The sequence below is a fragment of the Lissotriton vulgaris genome, unplaced genomic scaffold (genome assembly GCF_964263255.1).
Source record: "Lissotriton vulgaris unplaced genomic scaffold, aLisVul1.2 SCAFFOLD_1795, whole genome shotgun sequence".
NCBI classification, from domain to species: domain Eukaryota; kingdom Metazoa; phylum Chordata; class Amphibia; order Caudata; family Salamandridae; genus Lissotriton; species Lissotriton vulgaris.
Genome location: NW_028251578.1, coordinates 420,031 through 439,216, shown reverse-complemented (window position 1 = coordinate 439,216; position 19,186 = coordinate 420,031). Strand labels below are relative to the sequence as shown.

Sequence of the window (19,186 nt, the reverse complement as noted above, 5' to 3'; positions counted from 1 at the left end):
GGGTGCCTCGGTGGAGCTGTGTGGTGGGTGCCTCGGTGGAGCTGTGTGGTGGGTGCCTTGGTGGAGCTGTGTAGGTGAAGCTGTGTGGTGGGAGCCTCGGTGGAGCTGTGTGGTGGGTGCATCGGTGGAGCTGTGTGGTGGGTGCATCGGTGGAGCTGTGTAGGTGGAGTTGGGTGGTGGGTGCATCGGTGGAGCTGTGTCGGTGGAGCTGTGTGGTGGGTGCATCAGTGGAGCTGTGTGGTGGGTGCCTCGGTGGAGCTGTGTGGTGGGTGCCTCGGTGGAGCTGTGTGGTGGGTGCCTTGGTGGAGCTGTGTAGGTGAAGCTGTGTGGTGGGAGCCTTAACGGAAATTACAACTCTCAAAACAAAAAAAATCTATCCTTTAACGATGCTGGATAAATTATGACAAGTGCTTGCTACTGTTCCAACAGATACATGCAGAAAAATATGTAGGACATTATTCTGGAAGGAAAACTAAATCACAGAAAAGAAAAGAGTACGAACCGTAAATGAGAGGTTTGTTTGTTAACATCTGCATTGGGAGAAGGTTTTGTTAAACCTGTTGGTGTTTAATTAATACCGAAGCTACACTATATTTTAAGGAATGACGAATTTTAAAGGTCTGCTTAGAAAATGATAAGTAGCAGGGCAAAATAAATCGCAACAATGTAGAAAAAGGTAGGGCTAGGACCTTTCTCAAGATTTGCCCGGCGCTAACCGCCCTTGTACCATTCAAGATTACCAAGCAATGAGGCAGGCGCCGGAGACCAGAAGGCAGGAAACAGAAGTTTATTCCGACGGAGCAGAACACATCAGATCAGACAACAAGGTATCATGTCGAGGTGCTCTAGCAGCCTCTCGGAGGCCTGGCCTCTTATACACTGGTTTATGGCATGTGACCTTCTTTCGATACAATCAGATCCTTGTGAGGCAAGAAAAAGACATCCCCGTAATCCTAGTGTCAATCCTACCCCCATATACCTTCACAATAGAGTTTCTCAACCTGCTGATAAGGGGAGGGGACCATCACGCAGCTGAATGTTTCGTCGAGTCTTAGGATGTGTGCGCCTGATCATATCACAGGGGGTGGGGAGGCCTGGGTCAATAGAGGGTCCTTTGAAGGAGAGCGACCTCATACAATAAAGGGCAGTAAATGAGATCTCCCGGCTTAGGCAATGGCCCCGGACCTGTGTGGACAATCGGACACGGGGTGAGGGGCTATCAATGGAGTGGTATTCATGCCGCGTGGTCAATCCAGCGCAGAAGGGAGGTTTGTCAACAGAGGGGCATTCATGGGAGGAGAGGAGGTGTTGGTCAGGCGCTAGCGTGACTCCCAAGGACAGTGGTCATGCAGAAGGGTCCTGCTCGTAAGGAGGAGGAGGGAGGGGGAGCCGGGGTGCGCGGAGGATGCTTGCTGGGTCAGAGGGACGTGCTGGCGATCGATCGCGGACAGGGAGACCATGATACCTAAAATGGCTGCCATGCCCGTAATACATAGGTGACCTAGAATAGCTGCCGTGCACGTAGTACATAGGTGACAAGCTGGCGCAGATGATGTTCAGATCGCAAGTCAAAATTCCACAGTCCTCCCTTTTAACATATCTCGCCAACTTGTCAGTTTGGATTCATCCCCATAAGGCCACGTATTTCTACTTCATAGAGGGGGCTCATGTGCTCATTTCGGAAGTCCAAAGTCTTTGGGCACATACAGTTAGAAACAAGGCCGCACAAGGGTGGCAGACATTGGATACCTAAACAACACCCACATAAGATCACAACAGGTATCAACACAAAGGAAAACAACTTCCAACCCCAATTCTTCAAGGTGTCCCAAAACCAGTTCCCAAGCGACCATCCTTCTTGTTCTTGGTGAACCTCTGAGGAAAGTCTGTGGAGGTGTTCAATGGCTTTGTAGACTGAAGGCGAGTTGTCAGGCACGTATGTGCAGCAGCTGGATCCGATGATGCGGCATGCTCCTCCTCGGTCGGCTAGGACCACGTCTAGGACAAGTCTATTTTGGAGGGTCACGAGGCGGACCGCCTGAAGTTCTGCAGTGTTGTTGGCGAGGATACCGGCAGTGATGTTGATCGTTGTTTCTACTGCCTGGGTCAGGTGCCGGATAGCACGGCTGTTTGCCATTGGGCCCCACAGAGGAACAAGTCCCTTTGCTGCATCTAGGAACTGTGCTCCGGTGGAGTCGGCTTGCCCAAGGTCGTCTGCACGCCTCTGCCTGTGATGGTTGGCAGGGGCTACATATGTGGGTGGGAGAACGAAGGCAATGTAACAGGTACCCTTCCAACCCTTCGGGAGCCAGGTGTAGGCCTTGGTGCCACATACAAAGTACATGTTTGGAGAAGCAACAAAGGAAGGAGGGTCAGCTGAGTCCAATGTTCTGGTGGTCTGGCAGGCGCTGTGGCCCACCAGCTGCGTTCCATGGCCTTCGAGGCACACACGACCTGTGACATTGATGACAGACAGAGCCACAGTCAGTGTTGCGGTAGTTTGTTTTTGTAGATGAGAAAAGGTGGTTCTGGCTGGATTGTGGAGCACCTGTACTTCGACTCGTTCTTTGGCTGGAATGTTTTTGATGAAGGTGGCGCCTGTGAGTGCAGGACACAGGGCAGCAGGAGTCTTTCCAGTTCTGTTCAGCCAGAACTCAGAGTAGAAATGTGACACTGTCTGGCCAGAGGTGGCGTTATCCTTGTGGCTCTCTTGCATGAGGATCAGCCAGGCGAGGCAAGAGCCGTGAACTGAGAAGGGTGAAGGGATGAAGGGAATAGAGTGTCCGGTGGCATGCGGGAGCAACCCGCAGATCCAACAGTTCGTAGCATTGGCAGCGATGTTGTGTTGGTGCAACAGTTGCACAAAGGAATTGTTCCAGAATTCCCTGCGCCTTTCTCGGAGCTGAGGCGACAGAGAGATTAGGTGATGCTCTTTCAGGGGGGTCGGCTGCACAGTAGGTAGCAATGCCTCATGAGCCGGTGTGCTTTCTTCCAGAATCCAGAAGGAGGTCATGAGGAGGAGGCAGAAGAGGAAGACAATGAAGAGTGCGATTGTCTTTGATTTGTGCAAGTTGTCAGTCTTTGGATTTCTATACTGGGTATTTCCTGTTGCTTCCATCATCTTCTTATCTGGCGCTTCCATCATCTTCTTATCTGGCGCTTCCATCACCTTCAAGGGAGCTCGGTAGCGGGCAGAACCACAGACTTCGTTTAGCTTCTCTCCCGGCAACCTTTGATTGTGTTTAGGTCACCGTTCTGAGATTTAACTTAGTCCGTGGCCTACTTAGCCGAAACTCCCCCCTTTCGACGCAGGAAATACCCTTCTCTGGATGGCACAGTGGGGTCGGAGAATTTTGCAAGTTCGAGTGCCCCAGTATCGGGATAACAGTCCAATATCGGTCGGTCTTTGCTCAGGAGCTCTTCTTGGGTGCTGACGTTTTCTGTCGCGGCCAGGTTTGCAGAGACTTTTCGGCAATGGTGCGCATGCAGCCAATGCCTCTTCCCCTCCACTCGGAGCGCCGTTCGGGTGGTGATCAGCACTTGCCAGGGGCCCGTCCACCGAGGTTCCAGACTCTTGGTTCGCTGGAAATTTCGTATCAGCACGAAATCTCCCGGTTGGATGTCATGGCGGGGCCCCTGGAAGCATCGGGGATAGCCTGCTGCACCTGTTGATGGATGACAGACAACGTTTTAGTTAACTTGCACAAATAATCAGATAGTAGGACGTCCGGGACGTCATGAATGGAGGTCGGTTTGGGAGCAGTCCAGAGATTCATCGGACGCCCAAACACGACCTCGTAGGGGGTCAAATGGTGCTTGGTGGGAGTGGAGCGCATTGATAACAAGGCCAGTGGGAGGGCATCCGGCCAGTTATGTCCAGTGGTGGCCACTATTTTTGCCAGTTTCAGCTTCAGGGTGGCATTATGGCGTTCCACTAGCCCAGCGGATTGGGGGTGGAAGACCGCATGAAATCGTTGCTTCACCCCCAACCCTTTTAGGATTAATTGGATAACCTCAGCTATGAAATGGGGGCCATTGTCGCTCCATAAAATCCGACAAAGGCCATAGCGAGGGAAGAATTCCTTCAGTAGTACTTTGGCAGTAGTCATGGCAGTGTTGTCACGGGTTGGATAGGCTTCCACCCATTTGCTGAAGGCACACACAATGACTAGTACATACTTCAGGTTTTGGCATCTCTCTAGTTGGAGGTAATCCATCTGAAGGACCTCAAAGGGGTGATTGGGGGTCCCGAACCCTCCCCGGGGTACTACAGTCCCTTTCCCGGGGTTGTGTTGCAGACAGATGAGGCACTGCTGAACTAGGCGTCTGGCTGAGTCGGGGATTTTGTCGTTGTGCCAGACTTTGGAAATGAGTTCGATCATGGGTGCAGATCCTATGTGTGCGGGGGAGTGAGCCATTGTCAGTATGGGAATCAGATATGAGTCGGGCAGCAACCATTTGTTTGCATCTTTTGTTCGCCAGCAACCCTCTTCGTCCTTCAAACCCACCCTTGCCCATTTAGTCAATTCGTGAGGGGTGCCGGCCGACTGTATGTCCCTGATCATTTCCCTTGTGTCACTCCATTTTTCTGCTTGTGACCTGGTCACATACATGCGTGTCACCGTCCTATTCTCAGCTGTGGTTCGTGCAGTGATGTCGGCTAATGCATTCCCTTGTCCGACTAAGTCTGTCACTCTTTTGTGTGCCTGACATTTGATCACCGCTAATCGTTTGGGGAGGAGAACTGCCTCAATCAGAGCGGTCACTAAATCTCCGTGGAGGATTGGGGTGCCGTGGGACGTCAGGAATCCCCTCTCCCTCCACAGGAGCCCAAAATGGTGGACCACCCCGAAGGCATACTGGCTGTCCGTATACACGTTCGCGGTGGTCCCTGCGGCTATGATGCATGCTCGGGTGAGGGCTATCAGCTCCGCTGCCTGGGCAGATCGTTGTGTGATGCAGGCTGTCTCAACTACTGTTTGGGCTGTCGTCACTGCATAGGCAGCTGAAGTGGTGCCATCTGGGAGTTTGATGCATGAGCCGTCTACCCATAGCTCTCCATCGGGGTCAGGAAAAGCAGTGTCTCGGAGGTCAACCCTACTCCTAGTCTGTTCGTCTGTGAGAGTCACACAGTCGTGTATGGGAGGAACGTCGGGGTCGTTTTCAGGCAAGGGTAACAATGTGGCAGGATTCAAAGTCGTGCATCTCTTAAGTGTGATGTGGGGTGCAAGCAGAGTCAACTCGTACCCTGTCAGTCGTGCGCTAGTCAGGTGTTGGGTCTTTGTCTGGTTCAAAAGGGTGTCAACTGCATGGGGCACTAATACAGTGAGGGAGTTGGAAAGTACGATTCCCTCGCTCTGACGGATGGAGACAGCAGCGGCAGCTACTGCTCGAAGGCAGGCAGGTAAGGCTCTGGCTACAGGATCAAGAGTGGCGGAGAAGTAGGCACAAGGGCGCTGCTTAGGGCCAATCGATTGAGTCAGGACAGACAATGCGCATCCCTCCCTTTCGTGGGTGAAGAGGGAGAAGGGTTTGGAGTAATCCGGCGTTCCGAGGACGGGTGCTGAGCAGAGTGCATCCCGTAATTCCTTAAAGGAGGCTTGACACTCAGTGGTCCAAGGAAGCGGGGAGGGGACATCTTTGGTCAGCAGGGCAAGTAATGGTTTCACAATGAGGCTGTAATTAGGCAACCACTGTCTGCAAAAAGAGGTTAGGCCAACCAAAGAGCGGACCTGCTTTTGCGTTTTTGGGATGGGGGTGTCTAGGATAGTTTGGATTCGGTCAGGGGTAAGTTTCCTCCCTTCCTTGGACAGGAGATGGCCTAGGTAAGTTACTTGTGGCTGGCAGAACTGTAGTTTCTTTTTGGAGACTTTATGGCCATTTTCTGCAAGGAAGTGTAGGAGTTGGACGGTGGCTGTCGTTGCCAGCGGGGTGGTGTCGGCCGCCAAAAGGATATCATCGACATATTGGATCAACACCACTCCCTCTGGTAGCTGGAAAGCATCCAGCTGTCTTTTGAGGGCCTGGCTGTAAATGCTGGGACTTTCAGTGTACCCCTGGGGAGCTCTACAGAATCGGTACGAGCGAGATTTTAAAGTGAAGCCGAAAAGATAACGGCTGTCTGGATGGATGGGGATAGAGAAAAATGCATTTTTAAGGTCGATAACAGAGAAGGTGGTGGCAGTGGACGGGATGAGGGTCAGAATGGTGGTGATATCAGAGACCACAGGATATTGGGGTACAACCACTTTGTTAATCTCTCGTAAGTCGATGATGAAGCGGTACGCTTTCTCATCTCCTTCACCTTGTTTCTTAACAATAGGTAGGATTGGGCTGTTGCAGACGTTGCTAACCACTTCTTCAACCACTCCTGCATCTACCAGAGACTGAATGATCGCTACCAGTGCCTTCTCACCCTCTGGGGATATCCGATATTGTGGGAGTTTCGGGAGCATAGCGTCCTGTCGTACAGTTATGTGGATAGGGTCAATCATCATTCGCCCCACATCAGAGTCGTTTTTGGCCCACAGGTACGGGGGCAGGGCGTCAAGCAAGGACAGGTCAGCGTTAGTTATGCAGCACATGTGTCGTGGGGGACGGGATCTGGGCATGTCTGGGTTGTCGTACAGGATGACTCGTATTCCATCTGGGGAACACCTAATGGTAGCTCGAAAATGTTTCAGTAAGTCAATGCCCATAATGGCGTCAGGGGAGTTGGAAGAGAGTAGAAATGTCGCGTCAGCAGTGTTGCTTTCTAGGTCAAAGGTAATAGGTACGGACAGGGGGTTAGTGGAGGGCGTCCCATCGAAACCTATCGACGTTATGTGTGAGCCAGACAAGGGTGCCCTTAGAATCAGTTGTTTTGATAACACACTACGTGTCGCCCCAGTGTCTACCAAGAATGGAGACTCTGTACCCAAGACCTTAGCGGTGACATAAGGACCTTGCTGGTCAACACAGAGCTCGACTGGATCCCTCCCTTGCCCCTGGCAGTCCTATGCAAAATCAGGGGCATTTTCACCTTCAGATAGCTGATATTGATTCTGTCGGGGACGGTCAAATGTATTCAGTCTTCCTGATCTGTCATTGTTAGTGTCGTTGGAGTTCCCTCGTCCCTGTACTCTATTCCGCGGACCACCTGCCACGTCCCTGGAATCCCTATTTCTATTCATCTCTAGCAAAACCGGACACTGGAATTTCCAATGGCCGAGCCCTTTGCAGAAAGCGCATTGGTCATTGCTAACGTCTCTCCGTCCAGTGTGAGATGTCGGGGTGTGATCCTTAGGAGGTAGATCTCTGGGGGCGTTCGATTGGTAGTTCCCCCTTTGATGTTCCCGTCCTAGAGCTATACCCTGTATCTGGGCTATCATTACCCTCTCCTTCAAATCTTTCTTCTTTTTCTCGGACGCCCTATCATTCTCATTCTTTTGGTGCTCGTAATACTGAGCCTTCTGAAGGATAGCTGCGGGTTTGGAGGCCCCCCAGCTACTCTCACTTGTCTGTAGTTTTTGGGAGACTTCTTGAGTTAGTCCTTTTACATAGTTTTGCACAAACAGGTGCTGTCCGGTTGCGGTGGTCATGTCCTGGCCACTGTAGTCGGAGAACACTGTCTCAAATCGGGAGAAGTATTCTGACACATCTTCCTGGGGTTTCTGTCGACAGGCCGTGACTATCGACCAGTCTACTTTTCTTTCCGGGACCAGTGTTTTTAATTTCTGAACTATTTTATCTGGGAGTTCCAGTATGTCCTTCACTGGTTTACTCCCTGGCTCTCGCTGTCTGTCTAGTTTACCGAGTTGGTCCCAGGTATGTCCAAACAGATCCGTGTGGTCAGCCTTCCGGATTTGCTTCCACACGTCGGCTGGCAGACATAGCCCAAAGAACAAGTCAATATCTGCTATAGTCATTATTGTTGAACCCAAGGCTGTACCCAATTCGGTATAAAATGCTGTCGGGTTCTTTCTTAAGTCGGGCAGGGTTTGCTTAAAGGTTAGGATATCTTGTCGGTCCCATGGTTGGTAAACCCAATTGTACACAACCCTTCCTTTCGCATTTTCATTGTTAATATCATCGCTCGTTCCCTGGCCCCGTGGCGGGATCCAGTAAGGAGCCGCTTCTCTGATAGGCATCATGGTATTGGCTACTTCTGCCGAGGTTGTTTCAGGGACCGTAACCTTGGCTTCTGGTTTCTGTTCTGTGAGGTGGCGGAAGACCTCAAGCATTTGCATGAAGAGCTCCGTCGCCTCACGTTCAGTCCCATCTCCAACATCAATTTTCCTATACAGCGTTGTTAATTTAGCGGGACCCTTGCTCTGATACCTATCTTCATACGCGTTCAGGGTGTGGTAGCTGAATCGCAAAATAAAATGCCGTCTGTGGCTTTCGGCATGTGAATTATATATGTTCATCGTGTACTCTTCGCTCTCCCTTCGTTCTACCAAGGTCTTTGCTATTTTGTCGATCCCATCCCGCTCATCTTTGCTTAATCTATTTAATCTGGCCGATGATTGTTTGCTAGACTCGGGGTCGTCTGATGAGGTTGTTAATGTGGCTGGTGCAAAGGCCGTGAGGGCTGGTGCACTAGCCCTGAGATCGCTTTCGCTCACACTCGGAGCGTGAAAGCTTTGTCGGCAGGGGGCATATGGAGGGGGCATGTAGATGGTTGGGGGACCTAGTAGTAGCTCGTCGTTCGCTCGTTGTTTGGAGGGCAATTCAGGGTAGAGCGTAGAGGGGGTCCTAACAGGACATTGGCCTGTCGACCCTAATTCTTGGTTTTGCATAGTTTCCTTTCTTTCTTTTATTTCTTCTTCTAGTTGCTTTGCGGCTAGGTGGGCTGCCTTCCGTAATTCTTTCCCTATTTTTGCTTCCTCTCTTTTCTTTCGTTGTTCCGTTTCTTTGCGCCACATGCCGATACTGTCGAGCATAGTGGGCGTGGTCTTATTCTTCTGGAGCGCTATTTCTAATGTTTTTATTTTATTTTCGTCAAAGGAACCTATCAGTGGCCACTGACTTTCAAGGTTCTTTTTCGTATATTTATGCCATAGTTTAGTGTAAGCTATAGCGACTAGTCCATACTTAGTGAACATGTCCTTATTAGGGGTGCCCTCCAGTGGAGCTGGATGGTTCATCTCTAATAAGCGGTCCGGGCTAAACAGGCTACCAACCAGTGGGGAGAAGACAGGCATGACGGATTACAACGGGGACAAAAGTCTGCACTACCTATCTTATCACGGCGGACAAAGACTAGACAGAATATTTCTATTCTACGTTGTTTGGAGGCCGTGAATACCTCAAAAGAACCAATACCGAATAATCGGCCAATCAAACAATCCAGTGGGGAGAATAAGTGGGCACGAAAAATTATCGTTACCCACTCTTTCTCTACCTGCAAAGAGAGGCCTTGTTCTCCCCTGTTTGCAGACAAAGAATCTCCAGACAATAATCCACGAACGATAGTTCGGGAAACAGTGGGGGAGGAAGATAGGTACGACGGATTACAATGGGGACAAAAGTCTGCGTTACCTATCCTTCACTGCTTGCAAAGAGAGAGCCTGTTTGCTTTTCCCCGTTTGCAGACAGTGAATCTCCAGAGGGTTTCAACAAAGCGTAATACTAGTATTATCCAAAAACAATTTCCTCAATTCGTCGTGTTTACACGACCTTACCCGGACCGCATGGACGGTTTCCTGTCCTCTGGATCCAGCGCCCGATCGTCCTCTCTCCTTCGTGTTGTTCGCGGCACTCCTGATGGTTCCCAGTCAGGACCGTAGATCACTCGAGAGAGGTCTGTTCAGAACTAGTGAAGGTCGGATGATCGGCTGTCAGACGAGGGTCTATCGGACACGAGCTCTTCCCGATCGTTGCAGTCGTTCACTCTGTCATCGGGACCTCTCCCACTGGATCCACGTGTCGCTGATGGGCCCCACGCTTTGGGACGCCAATTTGTAGAAAAAGGTAGGGCTAGGACCTTTCTCAAGATTTGCCCGGCGCTAACCGCCCTTGTACCATTCAAGATTACCAAGCAATGAGGCAGGCGCCGGAGACCAGAAGGCAGGAAACAGAAGTTTATTCCGACGGAGCAGAACACATCAGATCAGACAACAAGGTATCATGTCGAGGTGCTCTAGCAGCCTCTCGGAGGCCTGGCCTCTTATACACTGGTTTATGGCATGTGACCTTCTTTCGATACAATCAGATCCTTGTGAGGCAAGAAAAAGACATCCCCGTAATCCTAGTGTCAATCCTACCCCCATATACCTTCACAATAGAGTTTCTCAACCTGCTGATAAGGGGAGGGGACCATCACGCAGCTGAATGTTTCGTCGAGTCTTAGGATGTGTGCGCCTGATCATATCACAGGGGGTGGGGAGGCCTGGGTCAATAGAGGGTCCTTTGAAGGAGAGCGACCTCATACAATAAAGGGCAGTAAATGAGATCTCCCGGCTTAGGCAATGGCCCCGGACCTGTGTGGACAATCGGACACGGGGTGAGGGGCTATCAATGGAGTGGTATTCATGCCGCGTGGTCAATCCAGCGCAGAAGGGAGGTTTGTCAACAGAGGGGCATTCATGGGAGGAGAGGAGGTGTTGGTCAGGCGCTAGCGTGACTCCCAAGGACAGTGGTCATGCAGAAGGGTCCTGCTCGTAAGGAGGAGGAGGGAGGGGGAGCCGGGGTGCGCGGAGGATGCTTGCTGGGTCAGAGGGACGTGCTGGCGATCGATCGCGGACAGGGAGACCATGATACCTAAAATGGCTGCCATGCCCGTAATACATAGGTGACCTAGAATAGCTGCCGTGCACGTAGTACATAGGTGACAAGCTGGCGCAGATGATGTTCAGATCGCAAGTCAAAATTCCACAACAATGTGTGCAGAAAGGAAAGAAAATATATATGAATGTTGTCTGGGCACGTCAACAGCACATGGCAACATAACTGCGCCTTAGCTAGCTACTACACAGTGCACTCAGTACTTAAACCAAAACTCCGAAAAGCCCTCTTAAGAAGCATGGAATTCGTGGTCCTGGATACAGCATGCATTCCATGTTTCTTTTCAAGCAGAGCATAAACAGTTGTTGCAGCAAGGGTCGGGAAGATTAGGAGACGAAACTGAAAATACGGCCGGCAGGCAGTGAATAATTAGGAGGTGACAAATGACCTGGGACGGCTGCCTTTGATGTGGTAATGCGAGGCAGGCAGGCAGATGGCTGGTGGCATTGTGCACGCGCTTTTTAGGGCTTGCGCTTGCGCAATGACCTAAAAAGCACATGCACTCAAAGGAATCGCCAGTTGAATCGCCAGTGGTGGTTAAACACTGGATAAGCCCCTATAGAGCTTCCAGCTGTGCGCATGCGCACAGCAGGCGAGCCCTAAAAAGGTGTGTCATTTGCTATGATCAGCTCAGAGACGGATGAGCAGGGCAGTGTAGTGATTATCCTGGGTAAGATAGGTGCGATGGTACTGTTGGTAAACATATACGGCTCCAATCTAGAAGACCCTGCTTTTTTCACTGACGTTAGACGTTGAATCTCCATGTATCCTCCTGTGGAGATATTGTGGGGGAGGAGGATTTTAACATCTGTTTAGATATGCACATGGACAGGCATCAGGGCGATACAAAAGGGGATGATGGACGGAGCGTTTGAGCAAATCCCAGTTTGTGCGTGACCACCTTTTATGTGGAGATTACAGCAGGCTTCCCTTACAGACCCTGTCATTAAGAGCACTATGGGAAATGCAATAAGAAACAACCACATAGAAAATAAGGGCTCAGTAGATAGTGCTGGGCTGTTATGGGAGGCATTCAAAGTTATGCAACGGGGAGAAAGCATCAGTGCACTGACCGGTGTGTTGAAGGACTTAAGGCGCAGCATCAGCAAGCTGGCGACAGAGATCTCAGCATTGGAACGGGAGTACGAGCAGTACCCTGAATCAGAAATTCTTGCCAAAAGAAGGGACCTTGTGACTAGCACACCAAACAAGAATTGGTGCAGAGATCTAGACGTTTGTTGGCCCACAAGATATATGTCAAGGAGCAAGGAAAAAAAGTATATGTTTACTGTTTTACTTAGAATGGGTATGCCACAGTTTTTCCTTAAATGGGTCAAAATATTATATAATGAGCCGGAGGTCCGAGTGCGAGTGAATGGCTGGGTCTCAAATGCGTTCTCAATTAGAAGAGGCACAAGGCAGGGATGCCCTTTGTCGCAGATTATCTTTTCACTTGCATTCGAGCCTTTAGCTTGTAAAATTAATCAAAAACATGCTCATGCAGCGCTGCGATTCCGGCAGAGACCTCTTGGGGTCTCGCTCTACGCAGATGATATGATGCTATATGAACATGAACCTGCCGAATCTCCTGGCACTACTGAGGGAATATGTACAATTTGAGAGATATTCCAGATTAGGGATAAATCAACAGTCTTTCCGCTGACGGCGGAAACCAAAGAGGTAGAGCTGGCGTGGTCTACTGACCCGGTGAAATATTTAGGGATATGGCTGCATAGAGACCCTGATACGGTGCTCTCAATGGATTATGGACGAGTCATTACCCGAATCACTGAGCAAACACCACGATGGGCTAAGCTGCCTCTTGGTGGACAGGATCGCGGTCACAAAAATGACAATCTTGCCCAAACTCCTCTGATGAATATACCCATCAGGATCAATATTGCACGGTTCAATATGCTTCAGACAGCTCTACTTACCCTTGTGTGGGGCAGTAAGAAACCGAGATGCAGCTGGGACATGCTTTCAAAGCCATTCGATCGGGGAGGATTTGAAGCGCCTGACATGCGACTATACTATCTGTGTGCCCCGGCGCAATTTGTCCATTATTGGTACTTCCCACAGCGGTTACTGCTACATGTTGCGATCAAAAGACACACAATTGATGGACGGAATGCAGAACAAATCAAAACATTTCACCCAGTCAAGAGACCTGGGTGAAACCCCGAAACCGGTCCTAGGATGCTTGTTTCCAGTCCAGAAAGGGCCTGGTTTGGCAGTTCGGGCTGGACTGTTCCCATGAGGCACAGGGTCAGGACTGATTGGCATATGGCTGAGTTAAAACTGGAATGGAATGGTGAGCAAAAAAATGATGTACTTAGACCCAGATCTCTCTACTGGGGTGAATGTAAGACATTGTACTGCATTCTGTCCATCAACTGTTGTTTTTGCATTTGTTAGCCCGAGTGGGACGGGTATGCCAAGACGTAGGTCCCGTGCTCTCCATGGCACTGGAATCAAGCTATCCTGGCTGAAGAGGGGTGACACCCCAAAACCGTTCCTAGGATGCTGGTTTCCAGTCCAGGGAGGACCTGGCTTGGCAGTTCAGGCTGTACTGTTTCCATGAGGCACAGGGTCAAGACCGATTTGCATATGGCTGGGTTCAAACTGGAATGGTGAGCAAAAAAACCAATGGATTTAGGCACAGATCTCTGTACTGGGGTGAATGTATGACATTGTTCTGCATTGTGTCCATCAACTGTTGTTTTTAGGTCTCGCCTTCGCAACGCGCATGCGTTGCAAAGGCAAAAAGACCTCTTGCGATCGCTCTGGCTTTTCAGCCAAGCACATGCACGCGTTCCATTGCCTTCAATGGCAACGCGTGCACGTCAGGAGATTCAGTCGCAGGAGAGCGCGCCACCATCTGGCAGCAATTATCCCTGCCGCGAGTGAATCGCGCCCACCTCCCTCCTCTCCCCCCACCGCGCAAGTCGCTAGTGTTTGTTGCTTGTTTAATGAAGCTTCTCACTTTCTGCTTTGACATCTGTAGCCTTCGTCACAGGCGCAGTCTTCCCAGCTCTCACTCCTCCGCTCTCCCCAGACCCTCTAAAATACGGGTTATCATAGTACGGCCAGCGGGCCGCCAGCGGCTTGGCAAGCTTTCCGTGGCGGCCCGCGGACCTTGAGACATTGTACCCATGTTTTAAAAGCCATTTTTAAAGAGTGTCTGCAAACACTGCTGGTTGCAGCAGAGACACTCTGAGAGACTCTGCTGCTCTATGGGGGCCGAGCGATTCATTCCAGCGATCGTCAGAGTGGAACTGCGGGGGCACTAAGAGGAGGAGAAATACAGCAAGGCCCCATTAAAATGCAAATTGTATTTTAAAGACCTGTGAAGTGCTTGGGTGCGGCTATGTGCTCTCGCCAGGGAAGCTGTCTCAGCCCGGTTTGACACACAGGCAGTGTGAGATGACAGAGGGTGACAGAGGGAGGGAGAGAGATAGAGGTAGAGGAAGGGAGGGGAAAGGAGGGAGACAGAGGGAGAGGGAGGGAAAGGGAGACAGAGAAATGGAGACAGAGAAAGAGAGACAGGCAGAGGGAGGGAGGGAGACAGATAGAGGGAGGAGGGCGACAGAGGAAGGAGGGTGACAGAGGAAGGAGGGCGAAAGAAGGAGGAGGGCGAAAGAAGGAGGGAGATGGAGTGAGGGAAGGTGAGTGAGTGAGGGAGGGGGGAGGGAGTGAGGGAAGGAAGGGGAGTGAAAGAAGGGGAGTGAGGGAGGGAGTCAGGGAAGGGGAGTCAGGGAGGGAGTGAGGGAAGGGAGTGAGGGAAGGGGAGTGAGGGAGAGTGAGGGAAGGGGGATGAGGGAAGGGGGATGAGGGAGTGAGGGAAGGGAGTGAGGGAGTGAGGGAGGGGTGAGGGAGAGAGTGAGGGAAGTGGAGTGAGGGAGGGAGTAAGGGGGAGTGAGGGAAGGGGAGTGAGGGAGGGAGGGAGTGAGGGAAGGGGAGGGATGGAAGGGGAGGGAGGGAGTCAGGGGAGAGAGTGAGGGGATGGAGTGAGGGAAGGGGAGGGAGGGAGTCAGGGGAGGGAGTGAGGGAAGGGGAGTGAGGGAAGGAGAGTGGGGGAAGGAGAGTGAGGGAGTGAGTGAAAGGGAGGGAGTGAGGGAGTTAGGAAAGGGGAGTGAGGGAAGGGGAGTGAGGGAGACAGAGAGAAACAGGGAGGGAGAGAGAGGGGGAGATGCGTATATTCCGGGTCTGGTAGCTCAGTGGACGAAGGCGTCCGCTGCAGGGACCTGTGTTCAACCTCATGGTCACAGTTTTTTTTGTTGCTCTAGCCCCGCCCCCTCCCTCACTGACCCTGCCCCCACCGGTGCGGTTCTCGGACACAAACCACACTGTAAATTTGGTCCCAGAAAGAAAGTTTGTGAGTACCAGCGTTAGAAGTGGGCGGGAACGGAAGGGCACGGCGTGCCCCTACTTCTAAAAATGATGTTAGTCCGTTCCCCTACTTCTTAGTTTTGAAAGAGCGTACCGGGACTGTAGGAATAGCCATACTTTAAAAGCACACCTTTTTTTCCCGCATGAGTGGTGCAAAGTGAATATTGAGGAAGTCCTCTGCAGTGCGCCCGACCTCCTCCCCTTCCCCGCTGTGTCTAATGGGCCTGCAAAGTGAGACTGCAAGGGCCATCAGTGTAGCATAGTGCGAAACCAGCTACTCTGATGGCCCTGCTGCTGCCGTGAGCCCGTCATTCACACCTCATTTGTGAGGACGCTGCCAGCCCCCACTGTGACCTGTGACAATGATTTTTTGGTGTCAAGCAGACTGACGGACGCCACCTGGGGGACTTTGTGACTTGCTATGAATCTGCTCTCCAGCCAGCCACTGAAAAGCTGACCCAGCCTCTCCTGGAAATGACTCTCCGTGCCTGCCCAGAGGTCCCCGACCCCTCCTTTACAGCCTGCATGGGGAGCCTGGGCTGCCTCTGAAGCTGAACTCCACAAACATCAAGTAAGTGGGGGGAATAAAATACCTGGTGCATTTTGTTTAACAAACGGAAAATGTCAAATTTCTTATCTGCTGTTTTTTTGTGTTATTTTTTTTCAATGTGTAGTGCCCTGCTCAGAAGCCAGTGCAGTTGGCGGCACCACCCATGCCAGACTCACTGCGGGCATTTAAAATTCATACATGTTGTCAATATGTCCGATTCGGGCAGGAGACGCCCAACCTTTAAAGCCAAAACCAGCTTTATTTCAGCCAGTGCCTAATGTGTGCTGTTTTTTCCGGTGCTCAGCACCGGCACATATTTTACAGGGCCAGTGCTATACATTTCTTTCACACAGCAGTGGAGGTGAACATAACTTTTCAAAAATACATGCATGTGGCTTGGCAGCTGTACTTTTCCTACGTCGTCTATGCTGCTCTCGCTCTCATCCATTGGTGAATGCATGTACCCTACCTGAGCCTCTCATTGGATGATGTCAGAGTACCTAATTTTTCATTGTGAAAATATGCCTCAACCTTCGACCTCTTGCTGTTGCTGCCTCTGTCCATTGTGTGCATTCCATCACCATGGACAGCATTCGGCCCTCTGTGCTGAGCGCTGCTGCTGGACGAGATTGTTGGGACGGACTTCAGAGTGGACCTGCCACTGACTGCCTCTCTTTCTGCCTCCCCCAGTACAGGGCTTCATTCAACATGCTCGGGTAGGCAGAGTGGGAGAAGCCCTGGCAGGTGGGCATGGCCCAGGGCAGCATGTTCCCCACTCAGCCCATGCTCGCCAGACCCCTTTCATCGCAGTGCGATCAAAACAATGTCAATAAAGTAGAAATGACAGGCAGAGAGGCTAAACACGTAGGAACGCACCCTCCTCTTTAGTATACTCAACAAGTATGACATCATTGGTGTGATTACAGATGCTCAATCAGAAACGTATGCATTGAGGTTGTTAATCTGAGCTCTGCAGGGCTGAGGCCTACAACAGAGCTCAGCAGTGCCTATAAGCACCAGAAAAGCAGCTTTGTTGTCCAAGTTCTGTACCCTAATTCACGGTCTCCAAATTCCTGCAGCACGTACTCTATTCCTAACCCGGCAGGCTCCCTATCTCCAGATTTAGCAACAGGACTTAAAGTTCCTAAAGGCTCGTGCAGCTCTATAAACTTCTAATAGATACAGGTCTCTCTAGGACCCTGATTAAGATGACCAGATTCCATGTTACCGGGACACCTCTTTTCCATTCATACATTTTGCTTTTTACATGTAAATGTACATGTATTTATATAGCGCAAATCACTGACCAAGGTCGGTATCTAAGCGCTTGCTTAGGGAACCCGTCCTGGTATTCCCCTGTGAGATAACCCCGGCAGGGTATCCACAAGGTGAAAGCCAGGCATCCCGCCGCGAGGGGCCGTTGTGGAGATTAAGCAAGCTATTGCCCAGAGTCGCAGAGTGTGAACCCGTGGGTCGAGAAGGCACCAGAGCGAGAATTATCGAGTCCGTGGAATTTTTGAGCCCAAGACCTGCCGAGGCGGGGAATTGAACCCTGGTCCAGGGCCGATCTCAGCTTCCGGGTCTGCCGCCTCTAACCCCTGAGCCACACTTCTCCACTCATGTCATTGTTATCAGGTGTGTTTGTCCAATTGGCTCAATTGAAATCAACAATGACTACAACCCCAGAATGCACTTACATGTCAAAGCAAAGCCCATGAGTTGAAAAGTAGTGTGCAGATGACAAGAAGCCATCACATCACTCTAATTCTGTTATGATCCCTATCTACAGGCTCCTGTAGCACTATACGTTCTTTTATTGAGTAACATCACTTCCTTCCTTATGGGACCGAGAGAGCTCACTCCAACTCTCCTGATGCATGCACATTCATATTTCTCATTCTTTTTTTACTTCAATGCAGGGATCTTGACCAATGTCTCGCTCTTATCATTCCTGCCCCACTCTTTTAGGCGCTTGCAACACTCTCTCCTTTCAGTTTCCTGCGTGATCCCTCCCCCTGGGCACCTGCCGCAGCAGTACCTTCTACCCTGATCCTCCTGTGATCTCTCCACTATTTCAGTCTCTTGGATCCCTTTCTCCCTCCTTTTAGGTCCCTGAAAGGCTTTACCCATCTCCTTGGAATCCTGTAGCTCTCCCCCTTACAGGCTTCTGGAGTTCTCCACAGCATCCATGATGCTGCCGTTCCTTCTGACTGCTGAAGCATTCCTTATCTCAGTTCAGTGTGAGAGTTGCCTTACTAGCACAATGTGATGAGGGGGACTTTCAACCAGTAACAAGTTATCACTAATCTTGAATCTTACTGTTTTGTGTAGGCCCAGAAGTAAAATGGCAAACGCGACACTACAATTCCCAGGATGCTTTGTGCTTTGTCCTGTCGGATAAAAATGAGACAGACATGCGCAGTAACCCTAGTAGTATACGGAGAGTGCTCTGCTCTGCTTGTGTCCCATACGCCACTTAGAAGCGTATTTGGAATATTCTGTGATTGGAAACATGGCCCACACTGTAAATGAATTAATTATAAACAACTTATATATTAAACCTCAAATAAACATGCGTATCGATTGTTTGAATTAAATAATGTTATAAACTGTAACTGGGCAGTGAAATGTCAAATGCACAAAAAATGGGTATGTTTTGCTATTTTTAGCCACACCTCCGACTCCGCCCACTAATCCAATCCTCTGCTTCTTCCCGCCCCTGAGTCTCCGCCCACAGTTCCCCTACTTTTTTTGTCCCCACTTCGACCACTGGTGAGTACCCATGCTCTAGAAGAATCCATCGCTCATAATCTAGCAAAGAATAGAGCGCCTTCCCTCGCATGAAAGCACTATCCGCTGCATTTGAACCAGGACATGCGCGGGAGGCCTTGTTTGAGGACATGCTGCATCCGTTTCACAGGCGCCCAGAAGCAGCATTGGCAGAATTCAGCGCTACACAACATCCTTCACATTAACATACTGGAAGTGGAAAGGTTACACTTACTCCGGAAGTCTTGCGTTCCGCCTCCTGCTTCCTCAGGATCACGGGCGAGCAGGATTCGATGGGTACAGCGCCTAGAAGAACATCAGAGGGCCTCTCGGCGCTGTGGGACTCTAGGCGCGATCTCTAGCAATGCGGAAAGGCACTTCTGCGTCGTTTTGGGCGGGAGGAGCTGGGAGGGGCCCAGTGAAGGGAGGGGCGGGAGCTGCAGGGGTGGAGGGGGGTGGGGAGCCGCGCAGGTGAGACAAGCTCCCCCGGTTGGACGGGTTTTGAAGCCGGACTCCGCCGCCAGGTGAGAGGCCCCCCTGGAGCATCCATGCCCTGTGACCTCTCTTCACCTCATTCCTTGTCTCTAGCTTCAGGCGAGGGGTGGGGGCAGGGCACCCCGGGGCAGGCAGCTCTTTGAGCGTCAAAGTCTGGTTTTGTGATCTCTGTCTGGCTCTTTGCACTTCAGCCCCCCCCCCCCTGCCTGTCTG

The 19,186-nt window shown here is 51.0% G+C and overlaps 1 protein-coding gene across 1 annotated transcript in view; it reads right to left on the bottom strand.

The window, feature by feature from the left end:
* Nucleotides 1–18,845, bottom strand: part of LOC147662841 (uncharacterized) — a 55,834-nt gene extending 36,989 nt beyond the window's left edge. Inside the window, exon 1 of the mRNA XM_086950872.1 lies at nt 18,714–18,845. The gene's annotated coding sequence lies outside the window, so the exon portion shown is untranslated. The remainder of the gene's footprint in view (nt 1–18,713) is intronic.
* Between the last annotated feature and the right edge of the window lie 341 nt (nt 18,846–19,186).